Source organism: Budorcas taxicolor, chromosome 11 (assembly GCF_023091745.1).
Source record: "Budorcas taxicolor isolate Tak-1 chromosome 11, Takin1.1, whole genome shotgun sequence".
NCBI lineage: Eukaryota > Metazoa > Chordata > Mammalia > Artiodactyla > Bovidae > Budorcas > Budorcas taxicolor.
This window is the reverse complement of record NC_068920.1, coordinates 96,183,206-96,209,176: the sequence shown is the minus strand read 5'-3', so window position 1 is coordinate 96,209,176 and position 25,971 is coordinate 96,183,206. Positions and strand designations below refer to the sequence as shown.

At 41.5% G+C, this 25,971-nt stretch overlaps 1 long non-coding RNA gene across 1 annotated transcript in view; it reads right to left on the bottom strand.

Moving 5' to 3' along the window:
- The window catches only part of LOC128056949 (uncharacterized), a 42,627-nt gene extending 28,426 nt beyond the window's left edge, over positions 1-14,201 (bottom strand). The window contains exons 1-2 of the long non-coding RNA XR_008200189.1: positions 14,183-14,201; positions 13,514-13,687 (exon numbers count right to left, since the gene is read on the bottom strand). This is a non-coding gene — a long non-coding RNA (uncharacterized LOC128056949). The remainder of the gene's footprint in view (positions 1-13,513; positions 13,688-14,182) is intronic.
- Between the last annotated feature and the right edge of the window lie 11,770 nt (positions 14,202-25,971).

The window sequence follows — 25,971 nt, the reverse complement described above, 5'->3', positions numbered from 1 at the left end:
GCTCCAGGAATTGGTGATGGACACGGAAGCCTGGTGTGCATCAATCCACGGGGTCACAAAGAGTCTGAGACAACTGAGAGACTGGATCATCATGTGATCCAGCAATAGCTTTCCTGTGTGTGGAAGACAATGAAAACATTGATTCATAAAGATACATGTACCCAAAATGTTCATAGCCGCATTATTTACAAAGCCAGGAGATGGAAGCAACATAGTATGCATCAACAGATGAAAGGATAAAGAAGATGTTTATATGCATGCTGCTGCTGCTAAGTCGCTTGTTGTATCTGACTCTGTGCAACCCCATAGATGGCAGCCCACCAGGCTCCTCTGTCCATGAGATTTTCCAGGCAAGAGTACTGGAGTGGGGTGCCATTGCCTTCTCTGGTTTATATGTATAAAAGTATATAAAATATATGGTTACACATAGAGTATATATAAAACTGAGCAAAATTAAAGAAGAAGAATGAAATTTTGCCATTTGCAGCAACACAGACAGAGCTCAAGGATATTATGTTTAGTGAAATAAGCCAGACAGAAAGATGAATATTACACTTTTATGCGGAGTCTCAAAAATAAAACAGATGTTTATAACAAAACAGAGAGAGGAAGGAAGGTGAGACAGAATAGGAATAGGGGATTAAGAAGTACAAACTATGATGTATAAAATCAAAAAGCTATAAGGATATTGTACAAGACAGGGAGTATAGCCAATATTTTATAATAACTTTATATGGACTATAATTTATAAAACCTCAATAACCTCAGATACACAGATGATACCACCCTTATGGCAGAAAGTGATGAGCAACTAAAAAGCCTCTTGATGAAAGTGAAAGACGAGAGAGAAAACTTGGCTTAAAACTTGACATTCAAAAAACTAAGAACATGGCATCCGGTCCCATCACATCATGGCAAATAGACGGGAAAACAATGGAAACCATGACAGATTTTATTTTCTTGGGCTCCAAAATCACTGCAGATGGTGACTGCAGCCATGAAATTAAAAGACGCTTGCTTCTTGGAAGAAAAGTTATGACCAACTTAGACAGCATATTAAAAAGCAGAGACATTACTGTGCTAACAAAGGTCCATCTAATCAAAGCTATGGTTTTTCCAGTAGTTATGTATGAATGTGAAAGTTGGACTATAAAGAAAGCTGAGTACCGAAAAATTGATGCTTTTGAACTGCGGTGTTGTAGAAGACTCCTGAGAGTCCCTTGGACAGCAAGGAGATCCAACCAGTCCATCCTAAAGTAAATCAGCCCTGAATATTCATTGGAAGGACTGATGCTGAAGCTGAAACTCCAATACTTTGGCCACCTGATGTGAAGAACTGACTCATTAGAAAAGACCCTGATGCTGGGAAAGATTGAAGGTAGGAGGGGAAGGGGACAACAGAGGATGAGATGGTTGGATGGCATCACCGACCTGATGGTCATGAGTTTGAAGCTCCAGGAGTTGGTGATGGACAAGGAAGCCTGGCGTGTTGCAGTCCATGTGGTCACAGAGTTAGACACGACTGAGCAAATGAACTGAACTGAACTGCATCTATAAAATTTTTGATTCATTATGTTCAGCATACCCGAAACAATAGAATATTGTAAATCAACTATATCTCAGAAAAAACTTATTGTCCCACTTGCATATCATCACTGGTCATGTTTATTGTGCTTCTAAATATGGTTCAGTTCAGTTCAGTCGCTCAGTCGTGTCTGACTCTCTGCGACCCCATGAATCTCAGCACGCCAGGCCTCCCTGTCCATCACCAACTCCTGGAGTTCACTCAGATTCACGTCCATCGAGTCAGTGATGCCATCCAGCCATCTCATCCTCTGTCGTCCCGTTCTCCTCCTGCCCCCAATCCCTCCCAGCATCAGAGTCTTTTCCAATGAGTCAACTCTTCACATGAGGTGGCCAAAGTACTGGAGCTTCAGCTTTAGCATCATTCCTTCCAAAGAAATCCCAGGGTTGATCTCCTTCAGAATGGACTGGTTGAATCTCCTTGCAGTCCAAGGGACTCTCAAGAGTCTTCTCCAACACCACAGTTCAAAAGCATCAATTCTTCGGCGCTCTGCCTTCTTCACAGTCCAACTCTCACATCCATACACGACCACAGTAAAACCAAATATGGTGGCAACACATTAATCTTTCCATTCATTCTATTTTTTTGCTTCATTTGGGCAATGGGAGATGTTTAAGCAAGTTGGGGAAATGGAGATGGAGGATATCAGGTGAATTATCCCCATATATGAAAAAGTCAAATCACATTGTCTTCTGGTTTGGTAATACAAATACTTCACCCCTTTGGTTACTGGCATTGGGCACATTTTGAAGCTGACCATTTACTATCTATAGGCTGGCAATGGCAAATACAGTTCAATGGAATTCCAAGTCAGAATTTAGCTGATTTACAATTTCTGAATCTCCATGTGACTCTGGAGTAGGAACTATATGTTCATGATCCCTATATTCCCTGGATGAATATAATTCATGTTAATGAATGAAGAATCAAATATCACCTATTTGCTCATAACATAAAATAAACCATATTATTGACAATAAGAATTGCCATTTTATATAATTCTGTAGCTAATAAGAAAACATATGATTAAATACCACATTTATTTTCTTATTTCCTTATTTTAAGTATTTCATAGATATTCCTGACAAGGTTGGACAGATTACTCCTGATCCCACAGTATGTGCCATCTATCAATATTTGGTTAATTGTTCTCACTAACTCAAACTGTTTTCTTCCACAAAACGAATAATAACAAAAGTCTCTTTAGTTAAAATATATTCCTATACTCTAAAGCCAGCCAGATTTGCTTTAAAATGCCCCATTTGAAAAATAAATGAATAAAATGCTCCACTCCCATGGCTATATTTCATACTCTCTTTCCATATTAAAGTGTTTCAGAAATTAAACTAAACAAGGATATTTAAAAGAAAATTTCATTATACCACCTAAAACTGGCTGTACCAACAGATACATGTAGAACCTCTTTCTCAAACAGCCTGTACAAGATTATTTATTCTATTAGCCACAACTAAATAACATATTTATTAAAATACTTTAAGTACGTGTAACAGAAAACAACTAGTGCTGCTGCTGCTGCTAAGTCACTTGAGTCGTGTCCGACTCTGTGTGACCCCATAGACTACCTTTAGCAAAAACCAAAAGTGAATTTGTAATTATAAGGATACAGGCATCTCATAGAACCCAATGTCAGGAATTCAACCAGGTCCCAGAAAAGAACTGAAAGAAAAAACTAAAAAGCCATCAGAAGCCAGACAATTCTCCCCTTTGGACCTAGCTTATCCTCCTCTTTCTGGAGGATAGCTTTTGCTTCTCAATCCACATAGGAGGTGTTAACCTAAAACAAAACAGCCAGTTGCTTTACCATCAAAACAGTTTTAGTTGGGAACAGCAAAGAACTGCAATTTGAGATACAGTGAACCACATGCAAGTCTAGTAAAACAAAAGAGAAGAGAAGCTTGGGGGTGGTACTATTATAAACAAAAAGTCCATTTGATGAAACTGCGAGTTTGAAGTATAGCGGCTTTTTACTGGCGAGTTGCAACAGTCTCTCAGTAGCTGAGCTGTTGCCAGGCAAGGAGAATTCTTTCTTCCTCCACCTGGCAGTAGGGCCACTTTTTTGCTGGAGATGCCAAGTACATCCCTTCCTGTTGCAATAGGTATTGATGGAGTGGTGTGGGAGAGAGAGCTCTCCCTTCTGGCCTCCTGACTCCATTGTAATGAGGTTTCCTGTTATTAATTTTCACACAGGAAAGCAATGGCCATATCATCGCCAGACTGACTGACTATCTTTATTCAAATTCCTGGAGAGGAACTCTCATTAGCCCAAATTCACCCACCTCCACCAGTAGCTGGAGGTGAGCATCCTGCTGTGTGCAGTCCCTCCTTGGAAGCAGGTAAGTATTAAGAGGGTTTTTTGTAAGCTAGGAACACATATCACAAAGTGTATACAATTGTATAGTATGCTGTACTGCAAAAGGATAGGATTATACAAACCCTGGACTATACAAACCCTGTTCCTCTCTCAAATTCAACAAAACGGTGTCATCCCTCCTCTCCTGGAATGAAGTGATTAAAGGAGTAGAGAAAAGCACAAGATTATTAAAGAAATCAGTGTCCATCCACATAGAAATACCAGCTACAGGTAAGAAGAATCTAAGCCAGCTTGTCAGTGAAGCATTCAACCAGACAATTTCCATGTCAAAAAGGCTCTATAAAATGAAATGTCACATTGAACAATGTGCATTCACTCTCCTTTCCTCAATGTTTTACTTAAATCTTATGTGTCATATGAACAGAGCTAAAAATACTTCATGCTTAAGATAATCAAACAACTCAGGCTAATAATAAAACAATTGCTGCTTAGAGCTTCTATTTAGAAAAGACAAACAACTTAGATGTTCACTGTAAAGAGTCACTGAGCTGATAATTATCTATTGTTTGGTTAAGTTTTACCTTCTCCTGAAGGTTTGCTAGTCCACTATGTGGACGTATCAGAAAGGATGAGACATCTTGCATAGGAAATAATAAAGCATTTTCAGATATAAATTCAAAATTGAGATGCTTTAAAAAGAATTATAGGTATAGTTATCATAGATGTTTCCCTGTAAATGATGAATAATTTTGCTAGACTGAGCTCTAGGAATGCCTGAAACACACTTTTTTCCCCAGCAGATAAGAATTCATATTAAGTAGACTCCTTCTCTAAATATACTCTCTTAGTCTCATCTTTTCAACAGTATCTGCTAAATTTAATCACAGATGCTTAAGATACATTTTTTTCCATAAATGGTACTAAGCAAAAGTATTCTCAAAGGGGGAAATACAGTGTAAGGTAGAATTAAATCCTAATTTTATTTCTTATTTTCTCTCTGACACTGGAAGTCTTCACATTTCAGCTTCTTGTTCTGTAAATTTTATAACACTGCAATGCCTCACAGCACTGTTTTAAGAAGGACATAAAATGTGAAAATTGAGCAAATATAAGCATTGTCATGATGGTTGGAATTATTACTAATAATGCTGCCCTGCTTATAAGAACATGGACATCATTTCTTATAGGAACACATTATTTGCACTAGACCTCATTTTCAGAGATTTAACCTGTAAGGCCTCAAGTAGGTTAAAAATTAATACCTGCATTTGTATAATGCTTTATGGTTTATAAATAATTTCATGAATAAGGAACATTTAATCCTCACATGTATTGTGTAACAGGAGTATTATCATCCACGGAGTCAGTGGCTCTTAAATGTCAACTGATTTACCCAGATTTGAATTCAAAGCTGGGATTCAAACCCTGTCTTTTGACTCCAGGTCTCATATTTTCCTTTTATTGTAGAGAAACTTGCCTGATTTTTTTTTTAAAGTCTTATGATTCTACTTCTCACCTTAACTTGTAACATAGGTATATGGAGGAATCCACTGAAAAGTGTTCCACTAATTTTCCAGGACTGATCAGAGATCCTGATGATTTAACTACTTAAAATATTCAGTTCCTTTAACTACTTCTTTAACTTTTCACCCTACTTTCTTTTTTCCTTCTTCCAGTTTTACTGAAATACAATTGACATGCAACATTGTGTAAGGTTAAGGTGTATAGTATGATGATTTGACTTACATACATCATGAAATGGTCACAACAAGTTTAGTGACCATCCATCATCTCATATAAGATTAAAGAAACAGAAAAAATGTTTTTCCCTTGTGATGAGAACTCTTAGGATTTACTCTCTTAAAAACTCTCATATATAACATACAGCAGTGTTAATTATATCTATCTTGTTGTATTATGTCCCTAGTATTTATTTATCTTATAACCGGAAGTTTGTACCTTTTGATTACTTTTGTCCAATGCCCCTTCCTGCCTGTGATAATCACAAATCTGATCTCTTTTTCTGAGTTTGTTTATTTTTGAAGTATAATTGACCTATGCAACTGTGTTGTATACAACTAACACTGTGTTAGTACACAATACAGTGACTAACTTTTTATTTAATACTTTTCAAAATGATCACTGTGATAGGTCTAGTTACCAGCCATCCCCATACAAAAATATTACATAATTATTTATTATATTCCCCACACTGTACATCATACCCATGACTCATTTATTTAACTTAAATAAAATAGTTAAATTATTATTTTAGTAGACTGTATACTTCTTGCAAAACCTCTTGTTTGTTCTCTGTATCTATGACTCAATTTAGTTATATTTGTTCTTTTTTTTTTTTAGATTCCACATATAAATGAAATCATATGGCATTTGTCTTTGTCTGATTTATTTCACTTATTTTACTCATTTACTTTATTTACTAACTTATTTGACTTAATTCACCTAGAGCATAGTACCCTCTAGGTCCATTGACATTGTTGCAAATGGCAAATTTCATGCTTTTTATGGCTGAGTAGTATTTCATAACCATATATTCCATATATTTATTTACATACACAAACCACATCTTCTACATCCACTCATCTATTGATGAGTACTTAGGTTGTTGCCATACTTGACTATTTTAAATAATGCTACAATGAACATTGGGGTGTATGTATCTTCTCCCCCTACTTCTCCACTAATTTATTTGTCTTTACTTTTATTCTCTATCAGAATGCATTACACAAAGTCTTCAGTTTCAAAATAATATAATACATTTGGGGTTGATACCACTGAGGGAACACAGAGTAAAGGAGAGGAACATACAATAAGTAAGATGATTTTGTGGCCCAGTGCTTTGCAAGGGCCCAGTAATACATATCTGGGTTCAAATCAGGGTTTCAAAATGTGGACCTCAACTCCCTTATTTGTAAAATATGGTCAGTAATACCTATTTCACATGGTTATAGTGAGAGCTAAATAAAAACATGGTGTATGGTGGGTGTGTAAATATATATTTATTAGTGGTTGACAATGATTGGTACAAAATAAGTGTACAATAAATGGAAATTTTATGCCTTTGGTTGGGGAAAGTTGTAAATAAGTCAAGTTTGAAAGAGGTATTAAACATGGCTTGACCCATGTTGAGGAGGCTGTGGCTACCAATAAGCAACAAACAGCTTTCACAACTTCCGGTTGTTACGTCTTAGTGTATATGCTGATGGTAGTGAACTTTAGGCAATAATTCACTCAACTGAGAATGCATAAACAAGCCCAGAAGGACGTTTAAACAATGTCCTTGAACAGAAAATAAAATTCAGAGTTTTATCATGAATGGAGATGGTGCATATCCCTTTCCAGATAGGTACCGCCTGTTAAATGTTTTATTCCCCAGTCATGCACAAGAAACAAAGCCCAAACACAACAGATGGCAGCCCAATTCTGGCTTCTAAAATGGTTTGCCTCCTACTCATAAGAGCCCAAGAATATGTTGACTCAAGGGTTGCAGATGAATCTTCAGTACAAAATGCAATTTCTCAGTGTGACTCAGACTGACTGTGTTTCTCATTGGTGATAGCCAAGCTTAGAAACATGGTCTGAATTCAGAGTCTGAATCAGAAAACAATTTAGGTGGAAATTGGCATCCAATTCCAACAAGTTTATGCATGCATATAAAGCATTAAAGGATGGAAAAATCATCTTGATCAGCCATTAAGTCTGAATAGCAATCATGAATTTAAACAAAGTAGTTGAATTCATCTAGGCAGACAATACAAGTTCAGGAAGCAGAAAATGGAGCATAACCTCGATGCTTCACTTTTCCTTAACCTTCCCACATCCTGTCATAGAAAGTTCACTTGCGATATTGCCCTTACATCCATGGACTTCTGTCTCCATTGCAGCTCCTCTTTGTCTAGGCCAACAGCGCCCATTTCTTGGTCTCCCTACATTTAATCTAGATCTTCTTGAATGCAGTCCTACACATTTCTCCACAGGCTTGATCCTGTCACTGCCAAGACTCCATTTCTACTGCTTAAATACCTTCAATAGCTTTCTTTTGTTTCTATGACAAAGGTCAAAACACTTATAATGGTAGTTAAAGCATACTGTTCTTAGTTACCACAGTGTACCTCGGTTATCAGTGTTCTTAGTTACCAACAAGAGAAATTGACTCTGGCTGATTTAAAGAGCAAAGGAGCTTATTAAAAACATATTGTCGCTAGGAAGAAACTGACTCAGAGGAGAGAAACTTATGAAAGAATGTGAGCTACCCATAAGACTAGGGACCAAGCTAAGGAAATGGATGCCACAGCTGGCACTGCCAACATTCTGGAAACAATTACTGGAGCCACTGCCTCACTTACCAAAAGGAAAAGGGAATTCTTCACTGTTTTCATCTCGCTCCTGATCCAAATACTGGTTGGGTCCACTTGATTGGCTTAGGCTATGTCATGTGACCACATATAGCTGCCTGGAGCTGAGCTTCTCTAACAGGAAGTCAGCCCACCTATCATTAACACAACTAAAGTGAGGGATTCCCCAAATACAGGAAGGAGTTTCAAATGCTGAGCAGTCAAAATAAAAGGAAAGAAAAGGAAAAAAAAGAATAACATCCACTACAGCCTATGACCCATGATTTGGCCTTGTCTCCACCTCCAGCATCATATCACACACACACACCACACCCTCCCTCCCACCCCCAGGCTCCAGCTACTTTGTCTTTTCTTCAAACATTTTTTCCTTATTGCTCCCACCTCACTCTGGTTCAGGCTAGTGTAAAGGTTTGGGGACTGTTAGAAAAAAAATGAAGGCACACTCACAGGTGAGTTCAATGAGACCATTTACAAACATGTGGGCCCTGTTAAGGGAAGCCAGCCAGACCAACTCTAGAAAGCATCCTTTGCTAGTAACAGTGGGAAGCCCTAATCACCCCTCAGTTGCAGCAGTAAAGGATGAGAGGGAGGGTTCCCAGAACCTAGAGAGAATAGCTGTGTTCTCCAGCAAAGAAATCAAGTCAGTTTATACTGGCAGGGTGGGGAAGTTAATGGCCTGGTTTCAATCTGCTCGCACCCTCTAACCTTCTGCTGATGCCTCTTACTGGCCAAACACAAACTGAGACCAGAGGGATGACATCAAGGTAACCTCCCAGAACACAGGGCAGGTATCAAGAAAGATGGATGTTGGATACAGAAAAGCCACTGGAAAAAAAATCCAGGGTATTCGATATCCTTTGTTTTAGGTTATTTTTCTTAACAGTACTTTAAAACATTTTTTAATTGTGGTATAATTGACATATAATATTTTATTGGTTTCAGGTGTATGACATAATAATTGGATATTTGTATCAGTGTATGTTGCAAAGTCCTTAACAGTACTCACCTCTATGTGTAAATATATAATCATCAGTTCAGTTTGGTTCAGTCACTCAGTCATGTCTGACTCTGCGACCCCATGAATCGCAGCACGCCAGGCCTCCCTGTCCATCACCAACTCCCGGAGTTCACTCAGACTCACGTCCATCGAGTCAGTGATGCCATCCAGCCATCTCATGCTCTGTCACCCCCTTCTCCTCCTGCCCCCAATCCCTCCCAGCATCAAAGTCTTTTCCAATGAGTCAACTCTTCGCATGAGGTGGCCAAAGTACTGGAGCTTCAGCTTTAGCATCATTCCCTCAAAAGAAATCCCAGGGCTGATCTCCTTCAGAATGGACTGGTTGGATCTCCTTGCAGTCCAAGGGACTCTCAAGAGCCTTTTCCAACACCACAGTTCCAAAGCATCAATTATTTGGCACTCAGCTTTCTTCACAGTCCAACTCTCACATCCATACATGACCACTGGAAAAACCATAGCCTTGACTAGATGGACCTTTGTTGGCAAAGTAATGTCTCTGCTTTTGAATATGCTATCTAGGTTGGTCATAACTTTTCTTCCAAGGAGTAAGCGTCTTTAAATTTCATGGCTGCTAGTCACCATCTGCAGTGATCTTGGAGCCCAAAAAAATAAAGTCTGACACTGTTTCCACTGTTTCCCCATCTATTTCCCATGAAATGATGGGACCAGGTCCCATGATCTTCGTTTTCTGAATGTTGAGCTTTAAGCCAACTTTTTCACTCTCCTCTTTCACTTTCATCAAGAGGCTGTTTAGTTCCTCTTCACTTTCTGCCATAAGGGTGGTGTCATCTGCATATCTGAGGTGATTGATATTTCTCCTGGCAATCTTGATTCCAGCTTCTGCTTCTTCCAGCCCAGCGTTTCTCATGATGTACTCTGCATACGAGTTAAATAAGCAGGGTGACAATATACAGCCTTGACGTACTCTTTTTCCTATTTGGAACCAGTCTGTTGTTCCACATCCAGTTCTAACTGTTGCTTCCTGACCTGCATACAGATTTCTCAAGAGGCAGGACAGGTGGTCTGGTATTCCCATCTCTTTAGAATTTTCCACAGTTTATTGTGATCCACACAGTCAAAGGCTTTGGCAGAGTCAATAAAGCAGAAATAGATGTCTTTCTGGAACTCTCTTGCTTTTTCCATGATCCAGCGGATTTTGGCAATTTGATCTCTGGTTCCTCTGTCTTTTCTAAAACCAGTTTGAACATCAGGAAGTTCACGGTTCACGTATTGCTGAAGCCTGGCTTGGAGAATTTTGAGCATTACTTTACTAGTGTGTGAGATGAGTGCAATTGTGCGGTAGTTTGAGTATTGTTTGGCATTTCCTTTCTTTGGGATTGGAATGAAAACTGACCTTTTCCAGTCCTGTGGCCACTGCTGAGTTTTCCAAATTTGCTGGCATATTCAGTGCAGCACTTTCATAGCATCATCTTTCAGGATTTGAAATAGCTCAACTGGAATTCCATCACCTCCTCTAGCTTTGTTCATAGTGATGCTTTCTAAGGCCCACTTGACTTCACATTCCAGGATGTCTGATCATAAGTGGTTTTAAAATTACTATTAATAGGTATTAATAGTAATTTTAAATTCCTTGTGGTGAGGGATTGTGCCTGCTTTTGTTCACCACTGTTTCCTCAGAAACTAGCATAGTACTGTCAGGGGAGTGTGTAATTTCCTTGGTTCTGTCTCGCTTCAGCAAAGATTTGAAAAGGTGGACTGGTGTTATAGCTCAGAGTTTTATTCAGCAAGCAACGCAAAGTACCCCCTTGAGGCGTAAGGGTGGGCTGACCCCAAAGGAGAGGCTCAATCCATCTTGGCTTCCTCCATTTATATATTTGTCTCCCTCCCTCCCCTTGAGCCTATGCAAATTGGGCTGGCCAAGAAGGGGGCATGTTTGTTTCACCTGAAGTTCTCAGTCCAGTCCATGGATTTTCTTTTGTTGCATTTTCATGGGTTTTTCCCTTTCTTTGTCTTCTAGCCACCACCATTTTGGACTACTTTTTCCTGTTCTAACTACCTAACTTTCCCCCTTCAAGAGATGGGAGGCCCAAGTCTTTGAGAATAGGGGCGTTGAGGTCTCTCTGGCTACTTCCTGCTGAGCTGGGATGGCAAGGGGCATTGGGCCTCCCCTTCTTGCTAGTCTCAAGCCTCAGAGTCCTTATAGTGGTGTCCATCTAAGGGTGAGTGATATTTTCTGTGGTCAGGTATAGTTTAACATATTCTTGTTGAACTAGCACAGTATTTTGTAGCTTGTTGACTAGGGCAGAGACAAAACAGGTTAGACAAATGATAATACGTGGAACAATATAAGCAGCATCAATATGATGATAACTGGGATTAGTAGGGGCATTAACCAACTCCAAATTGCCTCTCACCAGGAGAAGGATCCCCCAAAGAGAGACTGTGGCCACCCTGAGGACTTTCCAGCTCATTCTTTGAGATCCCGTAGGACCTGAATGTTTTTCCTGAGGATTGTGAGATTTTCTTTTATTTAACGTGGAGGTATTTACCCAGAAACAATGTCTCATTCAAGATGGCTCAAGTCCTTCCTTGTTCAGGGATCAGGAGATCTATCTCCTGTCTATTTTGGAGTACAATCCCTGCCAAGCTGTGTTGGCTCTTTAGAGCTATCCTGAGAAATCTTATCCCCAGAAACTTAATGTTGGGGTGTTCATTAGAATGGCACTTATTTGTATTTCTGAATAGGTATCTGAGATCTCCCAGGGGCTCACAGGTGTATTGAGTGTCCTCTTCTGTTTTCTTCCATGGCTTGACTCATGAGTAGTCAATCCAGGAGTCATGTCCTGGTACCTTAACTGCTGTGGGGTAGGGGCCCTACCATGTGGGCTGGAGTTGAGCCTTTGGGAACTTTAATTAGGACTTGAGTCCCGGGAGCATATAGTGGTGGCTCTTTAGAATCTTTTGGGTCCTGGTTGACACTCCACAAGCATATATTCTGTTGGAATTGCCCAGTGGCCATGGTATAAGACCAGAGGGACTGAGCCTCTGGATCTAGGAAGAGGTCATTGACATTAACAAAAAGTCTCCCATATAGCATCTCATAAGGACTAAGATGAACCTTTTCCTTAGGGGTAATACGAGTGCAGAGGAGAGCTATTGGTAAAGCCTCTTTCCATCTGAGGGAGGTCTCCTGGGTTATCTGTTCGTGCTGATTTTAAGAAGTGGTTGGCTCTTTCTACTTTTCCTAAAGACCTGAGGCCTCCAGGCACAATGGAGATAAGAAGTAATGCCCAATGCTTTAGAGACCCCTTGGGTGACCTTAGAAGTAAATGATGTCCCATTGTCACTTTGTAATGACCTGGGCAGACCAAATCTTGGAATGATTTCATGGAGCAGTATTTTTACCACCTCCTCAGCCTTTTCAGTCCAGGTGGGAAAGACTTTAATCCACCCTGTGAATGTTTCTATCATGACTACTAGGTATTTATACCTTTGAGAAACTGGCATCTGGGAGAAGTCCATCTGCCAGTCCTCTCCTGGGTAGGTCCCACGTTGTTGGACAGGCTGGGCCAGCTGGGGTTTTTGAGCTCCTTGGGGGTTGTTTAATTGGCAAGTGGGACAAGAGGAGACCACTTGCTTTATAGTCATTTGGAGGCCTGTTCCTCTGAAGGACCTTTCTAGTAATATTTGGAGGGCCTTCTCCCCTAAATGAGTGGTGGCATGTGTAAGGAAAAGGTTAACACCAACCTCCACTGGAGGTTCCCAGGCAGAAAAAGGAGTCCCTCCTTTTGGAACCACACCATATGATCTTCTTGGAAGCCCTCACACTTAGCTTTAAGAGTCTCACCTTCAGTATATGAAGGGTTTCCTGGCAAATTAGTCTGCGGAACTATGGTGGCAACCCCTATCAGGTCATAGTTCCGTAATGCTGCTCTTAGCTGCCTGATCAGCTGCTTGGTTCGCTTGTGCCACTTCTGTGCTCCCTTTTTGGTGTCCTTTACAGTGGGAGACTGAAACCTCAGTGGGAAGATAGACTGCCTCCAAGAGCCTAAGGATTTGATCCCCATATTTGATTGAGGACCCTTGGGTGGTCAAGCAGTCTCTTTCTTTCCAAATAGCAGCATGTGCATGTAGCACCAGAAAGGCATACTTGAAGTCAGTGTAAATGGCTACTCTTTCTCCTTTCCCAGCTCTAAAGCTCGAGTCAGGGCTATGAGCTCAGCTAATTGGGCTGAAAGTACCTGGTGGCAAAGGTTTAGCCTCTATGATCTCAAAATTGGAGACTACTGCATATCCAGCTCTTCTTTTTCCATCTAAGACAAAGCTGCTTCCATCAGTGTATGAGATTTCCTCAGGATCGGTCGGAGGATCTTCTGACAATCCCTCTCAGGGTTTTGTCCAATGGTCCAAAGTTTCTAGGCAAGAATGAAAGGGGAGAGAGCCCTCAGGGGTAGGCAGGAGGGTGGCTGGGTTAAGAACCTCACAAGAGGATATAGTCAGGCCTGGACTTTCCATCAGCACTACTTGATATCTGAGGATCCTTTGATCAGACATCCATAAACAGCCTATCCCATTCAGGAGTTTTTTCACTTGGTGGCTGGTAAAAATAGATAGTTTGCTCCCAAGAGAGGGTTTTAAAGCATCTTCTATCAGGACTGTAATAGCTGCAAGATTTCGAAGGCAGGGAAAGATCTCTTACCAATAAAGGAGTAGGACACTCAGGGACCGCCAGAAACTGGGGGGAAAGTATTTGTCCATCCCAGGAAAACAGAAGTGCTTGGGTGAATCTTTTTGTAATTGTTTTTCCTGTAGCACCCAAAAAATGGTACAGGTTTGGGAGAAGGCTCCAACGTAGAAGGTCAGGACAGAGTAGGTAGCCCCTGTGTCAATCAAGAAATTCTTGGACCTACCTGCCACATCCAGTTGCACCCTTGGCTCCAGACCCATGATGGTTATCTGTGAAAGGTGGGCTGGCTGGAGCGGGCCACTTAAGTCCTGTTGAACCATCATGAGGGAAGGCTTGGTGCTTCACCTTGAGGCTCTTGGGTCCTGAGGGCAGAATGCTGCCCAATGTCCCAACTGATGGCATTTGTAGCAAGCCGTTCTAGGAGACTTGTCACGGTGTGGGCACTCTTTGGCCCAATGTCCTGCCTGTCTACAGATTAGGCATTTGCCTCGTGCCTTGTCCTTCAAGGACTTGGGGTTTGCCATAGGGCTTCTCTGGAAGGCGGCCAGCATCTGGGCATGACTTATCTCTTTCCTTCTCTCCCTTTCCTGGGCCTTGGCTTGCCTCTCCTGTTCTCTGTTATAAAAAGTATTGGTGGCTGTCTGGACCATCTCATCTAAAGAGGCAGCAGGGTCCTGCTGCTGTAGCTGTTGTAACTTTGTCTGATGCATACTGGGACAGGAATTTGTCCTTTAAAATCTGTCCCTCGTAAGAGTCTAAGTCCAGATTGGTAAACTCTTGGAGGGCCTCTTTTAGACTTTCCAGAAAGGAAATGGGGTTCTTGTTGGACTCTTGAGTTACTGCTGAGACTGGGCACAGTGCCACAAGTAATAGGCTTTCTTCAATTCCCACGGGTGGACTTCCTTATGGGTGAGTCTTTTGGAAGGTTATCCTACCCAGTACTGTTGCAACCTGAGAGCTGGGCGTCCCCGGGTCAGGGTTCAGATCCCCAGGCAGGCTGAGGTGTGACAGCCTCCTGGAGATTTAATCCCCGGGCAGGTCGAGGCATGTCGACCTCCCAAGAATTGGGTCCCTGGGCAGGTCGAGGCAAGTCAACCTCCTGGAACCCCTGGACTGGCAGATCCCCGTGCAGATTGAGATATGACAACCTTCTGAGGACCAGATCCCTAGTCAGGTCAAGGCAGGTCAACCTCCTGACACCCCAGGCTGCAGCTGGGCATCCCCAAGGTATCCAGCACGACTAGTACTGGGTAGGATCAAGGGGTTGTGATCTTAACTCATTGATGGTTTGTCCACCACAGATGGCAATAGATATCATGATGTAAAGCAATCCAAGCCTGTGCCCTGAGACTGGGAACCTGGCAAAATAGTCACAAGCCTAATCCTCTTATTGCTCTGAGGGAATGTAAGTCACTGATTTCCTCCTCCATAAGAGCAGTTTAGTGTGTTTCCAATGGTAAACATTTCATTGTCTTAGACACATTCTAGGTAATAACAGAAGTAATGACAAAGAAGTGGGTTATCTGGTCATGTTAGGGGCATTAAGAGTATTTTAATAATAAGCTGGGTGGAGAGATGTGGTGTATAAGGGGGCAGGGTCCTGGTTGTAGGAGTTAGTAAGTGGCTTAAGGACAAATAGATAAGAGGCAACAGACCAGATATTCCATAAAAGTGGAGTGGAGATTTGATCCAGGGGATATGTTTGTAGCTTTAGGAGAAGGGTGGTAAGGGTTTGGGTCCAAACGGCCTACAGGGCTAACTCCTAAAGTGGCAAACATTGTCCCTGGAAGCCTAGTTGCCCTTGAAGGGATGCCACCAACAGATGGACTTCTAGCAGGCATTGTGTGCCTGACACCCGCTCTAGTGGGTCCACTGAGAGGTCCTGTTGTCACACAGGTTGTGGGAAACATGGAAGATGAAGGCCTGAATCTCTAGAGGAGTGGATATTATACAGTATTTCCCTCCCCAAGGGCCAGCTATTTTCTGGTTTTCCCGCCAGAAGATTGTAGACACAACATTGTGGACCCAGATGGGGTTGAGGAAAAGAGCGTGAAACAGGAGAGAAGGGGGCAGGGAATAACTATTAACAGAATGACATAGCCCAAGCACATAACATAAACAGATTAAAATCAAATGGGTCCAAGATGGCAGACAAGTAAAGTTCAACTAAACCTTGATCCTCAATCTGCAAGCTAAATGACATACCTAGAGGTGCCATGACACTTCCATTTCAGTTCAGTTCAGTCTCACAGTCATGTCCAACTCTTTGCAACCCCATGGACTGCAGCATGCCAGTCTTCCCTGTCCATCATGAACATCTGCAGCCTACTCAAACTCATGTCCATTGAGTCAGTGATGACATCCAACCATCTCATCCTCTGTCATCCCCTTCTCCTCCTGCCCCCAATCCCTCCCAGAATCAGGGTTTTTTCCAATGAGTCAGTTCTTCACACCAGGTAGCCAAAGTATTGGAGTTTCAGCATCAGTCCCTCCAATGCATATTCAGGACTGACTTCCTTTAGGATGAACTGGTTGGATCTCCTTCCTGTCCAAGGGACTCTCAAGAGTCTTCTCCAATACCACAGTTTAAAAGCAACCATTCTTCAGTGCTCAGCTTTCTTTATAGTCCAACTCTCACATCCATACATGACTGCTGGAAAAACCATAACTTTGACTAGACAGACCTTTGTTGGCAAAGTAATGCCTCTACTTTTTAATGTGCTATCTAGGTTGGTCACAACTTTTCTTCCAAGGAGCAAGCGCCCTTTAATTTCATGGCTACAGTCACCATCTGCAGTGATTTTGGAGCCCCCCCAAAAATAATGTCTGTCACTGTTTCCCCATCTATTTGCCATGAAGTGATGGGACTGGATGCCATGATCTTAGTTTTCTGAATGTTGAATTTTAAGCCAACTTTTTCACTCTCCTCTTTCACCTAAAACATGAGGCTCTTTAGTTCTTCTTCACTTTCTGCCATAAGGGTGCTGTCATCTGCATATCTGAGGTTATTGATATTTCTCCCAGAAATCTTGATTCCAGCTTTTGCTTCATCCAGCCTGGTGTTTCTCATGATGTACTCTGCATATACGTTAAATAAGCATGGTGACAATATACAGCCTTGATGTACTCCTTTTCTGATTAAGAACCAATCTTTGTTCCATGTCCAGTTCTAACTGTTGCTTCTTGACCTGCATACAGATTTCTCAGGAGGCAGATCAGGTGGTCTGGTATTCCCATTTCTGGAAGAATTTTCCACAGTGTGTTGTGATCCACACAGTCAAAGGCTTTGGCATAGTCAATAAAGCAGAAGTAGATGTTTTTCTGGAACTCTCTCACTTTTTCAATGATCCAACAGATGTTAGCAATTTTATCTCTGGTTCCTCTGCCTTTTCTAAAACCAGCTTGAATATCTGGAAGTTCACGGTTCACATACTGTTGAAGCCTGGCTTGGAGAATTTTGAGCATTACTTTGCTAGCATGTGAGATGAGTGCAATTGTGTGGCAGTTATGCCAGTTCCAAGGCACTATCAAAAGACCAAGGAGTTGGAATGATCCTCCCACTCATTAGCATATGAAATCACCCAGCTCACAAAAACTAACCAAACCACATTTCATGGCCACCGTACCTACCCTCTGCAATGGCCCACACTCTGTGGGGTATGCTTCTCTCTGAATCTGAACAAATCCACCTCTTACCTATAGCTTTGTCTCTCACTGAATTCTTTTTGCAATGAGACATCAAGAACCTGAGCTTCATTAGGTCCTGAAACCAGGCACTGTGGGTTTTGGCCAGGCTCAAGTCCCAGTCAGATATGACTGAGTGACTAAGCATAGTAGAGTTCCTGCCATGTGGGTTTGAGTCCCAATCTTAGGTAAATTGTTTCAAACACAACTTTCAGAAATAGAAAGATGATGACCTGCCCAATCAAACAATGGCATAGATGGATAGAGGAGCTGAAGGACAGGAGGAAAAAGCAGTGGGAAAAACATGCTGAGGAATCCCCTTCATAACCTGCCATAAAATCTGCTAAATACCTGACGTGTGCTCACAGTTTTCATTGGCCTGATCCTTGGCACAAAGATTAAGGACAGAAGAACCCTCACTGGCTTGGGCAACAGCTGCTAAGGCACAGCAGATAACAGAATCTTTGGGACACACTGGGGAGTAGCCCCTGCCAGAATCCCTCAGTTGCACCCACTGCCACTTGCCTGTTCAGAGGGGGTTCAAGGAAACAAGAAACAAGAGACTATAAAGGAACTAAGATTTTGTTAGCTATATGTACTTCCAACCATAGGGCCAAGAACCTCCTACCTTAACCGGAGGTCTTCTGGAATCTGAGACTGAGCTGTGTGAACTTTCTGCCAAGTTTGTTTTTGCTGTCCTGCTTTCCAGCATGCTGGGCTTCTTGTCTATTCCACTGCGCTGGGTTTCCTTTGCGTTCAGCTTTCACCACATGAGCTTTCACCAAGTTGGGCTTCTGCTGTACTTGGCCTCTGCCTTGCGAGGGCCAAGCCAAGGTTGTTTCAGCCAGGTTACATCAGGATCATGGCATCAGATATGTCGGGGGAGTGTGTAATTTCCTTGGTTCTGTTTCACCGCAGCAAAAATTTGAAATGGCAGACCAGTGTTACAGCTCAGTTACAGCTCAGAGTTTTATTCACAAGCAAAGGAAGGTACACCCTCAAGGCGTGAGGGGGGGCTGACCCCAAAGGAGAGGCTCAATCCATCTTGGCTTCCTCCTTTTATACATTTGTTTCCTCCCCACCTTGAGCGTATGCAAATTGGGCTGGCCAAGAAGGGGGCATGTTTGTTTCACCTGAAGTTCTCACTCCAGTCCATGGATTTTCTTTTGTTCCATTTTCATAGGCTTTTCCCTAAGCCACCACCACTTTGGACTACTTTTTCCTGTTCTAACTACCTAACAGTACCTAAAACACAAAAGTGAAAATGTTACTTCCTCAGTTTTGTTCGACTCTGTGTGATCCCATGGTCTGTCCATGGAATTATCCAGGCAAGAATACTGGAGTGGGTTGCCATTCCATTCTCCAGGGGATCTTCCCAACCCAGGGATCAAACCCAGATCTCCTGTATTGCAGGTGGATCCTTTACCAGCTGAGCCACAAGGGAAACCCAAGAATACTGGAGTGGGTAGCCTATCTTTTCTCCAGTGGATCTTCCCAACCCAGGAGTCAAACAGGGATCTCTTGCATTGCAGGAGATTCTTTACCTCTCAGGAAAGCCTAGAACACAAAAGGGCCTCAGTAAATCTCTAATTAAAGAAAGTATCTTCAATATGGGACATATTGAAAGTTTCTTTAATATGGGAAATAGCCTAATTCTTGAGCCTTTAATAAAGAGAATACGGAAGTTATGCCTTCCTTCTTCCTTGTCAACCAGACTTTTCCCAGTTTCTTCTTTGTCCACCTAGTAAAATGGCATGTAATTGCAAAATCTCTGAAGTCCTGCTTAGATTGAGATAAAATACTAATAATTTACTTTTATTTTGCCTGAAGTTTCTCCTGTTCAGTTAATTTTTCCAGGTAATTTATTGAGAGCTCATTCTATGAAACAGACAAAAAAAAGCTAATTTACTCAGGCTTCTTGATTATCAAAAAGTTCAAACCACAATGCACAGCAAGCATTTCAGTTTAAACCTTTTTGCCTTTGTGCTATATTAAAATATGCCTTGAAACGGGCATAAGACCATATGGTGGATAACATATGGTACCCAACAGTCGCTATTCATATGGAAAATATGCTAATGATATCCTGTACAGGAATTAAAAGTGAAACCAGATTTCCTTTCTCTATAGAGATTTATCTGGATTCCGCATCTAAAACTACTGATTTCCAATGTCACGGAGGAGGTGATTCAGAGGCTGAACAGAGATGGCTGGTGTTCAAGGTCAGTTAGAAAGTAATCTGTCAGAGGAAGAAAGTAATAATCTATGATCTGGTGGTCAGAGTCAAGGTAATGTTGAGGGCTAGTAAGAGGTGTCTAGAGAAGCCCCTGAGCCTTATCAAGGGAATCCTTCAAGGCTCAGCTCTTTCCTGTCCAAAGAACTCATGCCAACCTTCGGGAAACAGACTCAGCATCCCCTAGACATTGCTTCCACTAGTGGATTGTGCTTGTTTTTATTGCCCAGGCTCTACTAGACCCAACGCTCCCTCTTTATAACACAGATTCCTAATGCTGCCTCTGAGGTCCGGAAACAGACACATAGGTAATATTATTTACACAAAATATTTTTAAAACCAATGTAATACTCTAGTTATAAAATAAATGATAAATAAATGATAAATAAAATACAATATAGATCAGCATGTAAACTCTTAGGCACTCAGAGATTTACACCTGTGAGCAGAATCACTATGATGTAACAACCACAAATGCAGATCATGTTGTACTAGAGACTCAAATGCCATGAGCAGCACTGTTGTCAGGCACACGATTTTCAAAACAGAGAATGACTCTTGGTAAAGATCCCCAGCGACAATGGACAATCTTCTCTTGGCTTACACAGTAATTACATACCTGGAAAATTCAGTGATCTTTAAAATACGGAAAAACTACTTAGAACTTTATATAAAATGGAGCTGGGTTCGAGGCACAGATACTTGTAAATTTTATACCTACATGAAATATTCCCATAGAACATTTGAAAGTCTCATCCAATTCACAGAATAGTTTTTTGATGTATGAGTTAGTCTTTTACATTGCAAAATATCTCTGGTTCCAGCCCATGAAATGCCAGTGCATCCTCCAATTATTTTAACATTTTAATAAGACAAAATGGGTCTACAAGTTTCCAAAATGCCATAAGGGCATATAGTATCTTCTCTGTTACAGAGAATTACTGGGCTAGAGGACTCAGCAATCAGTTTTCTGACTGTGATAGTAACACTGTGATGCTATCAGCATGTGACATTCTAAACCTTCCTTTGGCTGGCACAGTTCCTTCCAGCAGGCCCAGAAACAAAATCCTTCTAAGTTAAGGGGAAAAATTTATGAGCAAGATATGGGAGCAGCTCACCCAACAGAAGGAAGAGCTGAATAAGAAAGCCTCAGTGTATCATTTAAAATTAAGTTCCACTAAACATAATAGAAAACCCAAAATAATAGTGGTTTAAACAGATAAAATTTGAATTCTCTCTCACATAAACTGAGCCTGGCAACAAGGAGTCCAGAGTGGGTATAGCACCTTGGCTCCTTGAAGTCCCCTGGGACCTAGGCTCATTCAATTCACTCTCTGCCATCCTTAGGGTGTGACCCCTACTCTCATGGTCCAAGGTGGCAGCAGAATGCAAGAAAGAATGAAGAACCAGGCAGATCTCAACTATCTTCTAAGGAAGGTTCTCAGAAACTGCCACAAGACAATTTCACTTAAACCTCATCATCCAAAACTTAGAGTCACGTGGATATGCCTAGCTGCAGGAAGACTGGGAAAGTGTTTAGTCTGGGTGCTGATAGGAACAGATGAAAAGTCTATTAGAGAATAAATGAGAATGGATATTGGATGATAAATTAAAAGTAATCAGTGCCCCCACTTGAGGAGAAGAGGAATCAGGGCAGCTCTGGGGCCCCAGTGGACAGCACTGTTTGTGCATACTCAGTGTTGGGAGCAGTGAGGATTCATGGTTGTCCTGTGCTGTAACCTAGCTGTGCTCTTGGCTGTTGAGCCTTCCTTGGGGTGGTGGGCTGAATAATGGTTATGTCCTACTTCCTGGAACCTATGAACAGGCTATCTTACACGGTACAAGGAACTTTGAAGATGTGACCGAAGGCTCTTGAAATGGAGATTATAATCCAGGATTACTTGGGTGGGCCTAATGTAATTTCAAGAATCCTCATAAGAGGGAAGCAGGATATCAGAGAGAGAGAAGATGTGTTGACAAAATCAAGAGGTTGGAGGGATGTGAAGGACAGCCTCTAGAAGCTGAAAATGGGCAAGAAAACAGATTATTTCCCAAAGAATCCAGAAAGAACAGTTCTTGACTTTACACTTTCAACATTCAGAACTGTAAGAAAATAATGTGTGTTGTTTTAAGCCACTACATGTGTGGTAATTTGTTACAGCAGCAGTAGGAAACAAATAGACTTGGTAATTCATTATTTTCTGAGTGGACTCTAAAATCAGGTTCAAAAACCTCATAAACTTCACAAACCACTCAAAATGGTCCCATTAAATCCCTTTCCTGCTGAAGTTAATCAGAGTTGGTTTTTAATGATGCCCAATGAAGGACCCAGGCTTATATAATGAGGCCATTCCTCTCAGTTCAGTTCAATCGCTCAGTCATGTCCGACTCTTTGTGACCCCATGAATCGCAGCACACCAGGCCTCCCTGTCCATCACCAACTCCCGGAGTTCACTCAAACTCATGTCCATCGGGTCGGTGATGCCATCCAGCCATCTCATCCTCTGTCATCCCCTTCTCCTCCTGCCCCCAGTCCCTCCCAGCATCACGGTCTTTTCCAATGAGTCAACTCTTCGCATGAGGTGGCCAAAGTACTGGAGTTTCAGCCTCAGCTTCAGTCCTTCCAATGAACATCTAAGACTAATCTCCTTTAGGATGGACTGGTTGGATCTCCTTGCAGTCCAAGGGACTCTCAAGAGTCTTCTCCAACACCACAGTTCAAAAGCATCAATTCTTCGGCGCTCAGCTTTCTTCACAGTCCAACTCTCACATCCATATATGATCACTGGAAAAAACATAGCCTTGACTAGACGGACCTTTGTTGGCAAAGTAATGTCTCTGCTTTTGAATATGCTATCTAGGTTGGTCATAACTTTTCTTCCAAGGAGTAAGTGTCTTTTAATTTCATGGCTGCAATCACCATCTGCAGTGATTTTGGAGCCCCCCAAAAATAAAGTTTGACACTGTTTCCACTATTTCCCCATCTATTTCCCATGAAGTGATGGGACTGGATGCCATGATCTTCATTTTCTGAATGTTGAGCTTTAAGCCAACTTTTTCACTCTCCTCTTTCACTTTCCTCAAGAGGCTTTTTAGTTCCTCTTCACTTTCTGCCATAGGGGTCACTAATAATAAAACTCAGCACCATCAGCATTCTGTCTCCACTTGCCTCTGCTCAGGAGTCATATTCCCCAAAGAATAAAACCATTTTCCAGATTAGATCATGTGCCCATCCCTGATCAGGGGGCTGAGGTCCTATGACTAGCAGCCCCACCAGAACCACTTGGATTGCAGAAGCGGCAGTTCATTCAGAGTAATGAGGCAACTGCTCTTACAAGAGAAAGGAGGAAAATAACACTGGCCAATCAAAACCAACTTAATTTTTATTAATCTAACAGTTCAGAGACATAAAGGAAATCTTCATATCTAGTAAGTCAGATTGCTAAAATAAAAAACTAGTAAGGGGCATCTAGTTGAGTATGACATTAATTACATGTATTTGTCTCTTTTCAGAAATTGTATCAAAAAATGGTATGAATCTTGAGAGCAAATAGGTAATAAACATCAGCAGACAAAAAACAACATTTTTATAAAAAGATATATTTATTTATTTTTGGCTGTGCTGGGTCTTCACTGCTGTGCACAGGCTTTCTCTAGTTGTGGGGAGCGGGATTTACTCTTAGTTGTGATGTACAGGCTTCTGGTTGAGGCGGTTTCTCTTACTGTGGAGCACAGGCCCTAGGCACTGAGGCTCAGTAGTTGGGGCTCACAGGCTCTAGGGCGGTAGCTCAATAGTCATGGCACATGGGCTTAGTTGCTCTGTGGCAGGTGGTACCTTTCTGGAGCAGAGATCAAACCTATGTCTCCTGCACTGGCAGGCGGATTCTTAACCACTAGACCACTAGGTAAGTTCCAAAAAATAACACTTTTTAATGCTAGAAAACAGATGGAAGAATGGTAAAGACATTGTTGAGCCAAAGAAGGTAAAGCCAAAGTATCCAAACAGGTGGATACCAAAAAATAGGCAGTCAGTTTACCCTGCAGACATTCAGAAAGGCTAAGGACTTGGAAGCATGGGCACTTCCTGTGCAAAAACAGCATTTAGTGCCTCATTATTAAATGCGGGTATATAGAGAACTTGATTAAATTTTGCCTTGTAAATATAAAAGATATGTCAGCAAATAAATTCATATAGTCTATTCATCTCTAGGAAAAAAACTGTTAGATTATTAAAAATATAAGTATTTAACCAATGACTACAAGGCATTTGGGGCTTCTGAAAATTCTTAAAGAGATGGGAATACCAGACCACCTTACCTGCCTCCTGTGAAACCTGTATGCAGGTCAAGAAGTAACAGTTAGACATGGAACAATGGACTGGTTCCAAATTGGGAAAGGCTACATCAAGGCTGTATATTGTTACACTGCTTATTTAAATTATATGCAGAGTACATCATGAGAAATGCCCGGCTGGATGAAGCACAAGCTGGAATGAAGATTGTCAGCAGAAATACCAATAACCTCAGATATGCAGATGACACCACCCTTATGGCAGAAAGTGAAGAGGAACTAAAAAGCCTATTGATGAAAGTGAAAGAGAAGACTGAAAATGTTGGCTTAAAACTCAACATTCAAAAAACGAAGATCATTGCATCTGGCCTCATCACTTCATGGCAAATAGATGGGGAAATAATGGAAACAGTGAGAGACTATTTTCTTGGGCTCCAAAATCACTGTATATGGTACCTGCAAGCCATAATATTAAAAGACGCTTGCTCCTTGGAAGAAAAGCTATGACAAACCTAGAAGGCATAATAAAAAGCAGAGAGATTGCTTTGCTGACAAAGGTCCATCTGGTCAAAGTTATGGTTTTTTCCAGTAGTCATGTATGGGTGTGAGAGTTGGACCATAAACAAGGCTGAGCACCAAAGAATTGATGCTTTTGAACTGTGGTGTTGGAGAAGACTCTTGAGAGTCCCTTGGACAGCAAGGAGATCAAACCAGTCAATCCTAAAGCAAATCAGTCCTGAATATTCATTGGAAGGACTGATGCTAAAGCTAAAGCTCCAGTACTTTGGCCACCTGATGCTAAGAGCTGACTCTTATTAGAAAAGACCCTGATGCTGGAAATGATTGAAGGCAGGAGGATAAGGGCACGATAGAGGATGAGATGGTTGGATGGCATCACCAATTCGATGGACATAAGTTTGAGCAAGCTACACAAGATGGTGAAGGACCGGGAAGCCTGGCGTGCTGCAGTCCATGGGGTCACAAAGAGTCAGACGTGACTGAGTGATTGAATAATAATATTGCGCTAGTGGTAAAGAATCCACCTGCCAATGCAGGAGATGAAAGAGCCACAGGTTCAATTCCTGGGTCGGGAAGATCCCCTGGAGAAGGGAATGGCAACACACTCAGTACTCCTGCCTGTAAAATACCAAGGACAGAGAAGCCTGGCAGACTACAGTCCATGGGGTCACAAAGAGTCGGACACCACTGAGCAACTCAGCACCTGACCCAAGACATTTGAGGAAAACTTCCAACATCAACAACAAACCCCAGAGGAGACAAAGATAAAGCAAGGAACAGAACAAAACTTTGTTAAAAAAAAACAAAAACCCTGTAATTTATATCATCAGAGAGATAAAAGAACGTATCACATTCATGTAACAAAATGAGGATGATTGGTTTAATAAAGAAATTATCAAAGCAAGAATAATTTAATAGAAATTAAAAATATGGCTGCAAGGTTTTAAAAAATGCTCCATTAAAGGGTCAGAAGATAAAAGCAAGGAGATCTTCTAAAAAATAAAACTGAAAGATAAAAAGATGGATAATAAGAGGGGAAGAATAAGACACTTAAACAATCCTTACAGAACGTCCAACATCTTAATGACAGGCACTCCAGAAAGAGAAAAGGCAGGGGGTGGGGGGGATGGGGAAGGTGGGGGTGGGGAAGATGGAAAGAAATCATGAAATAATCAAGGAAAACACTCTAGAGTTTTTTTTAAAAAACTTGCAATTTAGACAGGCAATCTCAGATTTAAAAGTCCCACTAAGTACCCAGCCCAATGAATTTTTTTAAAAAGGCACCA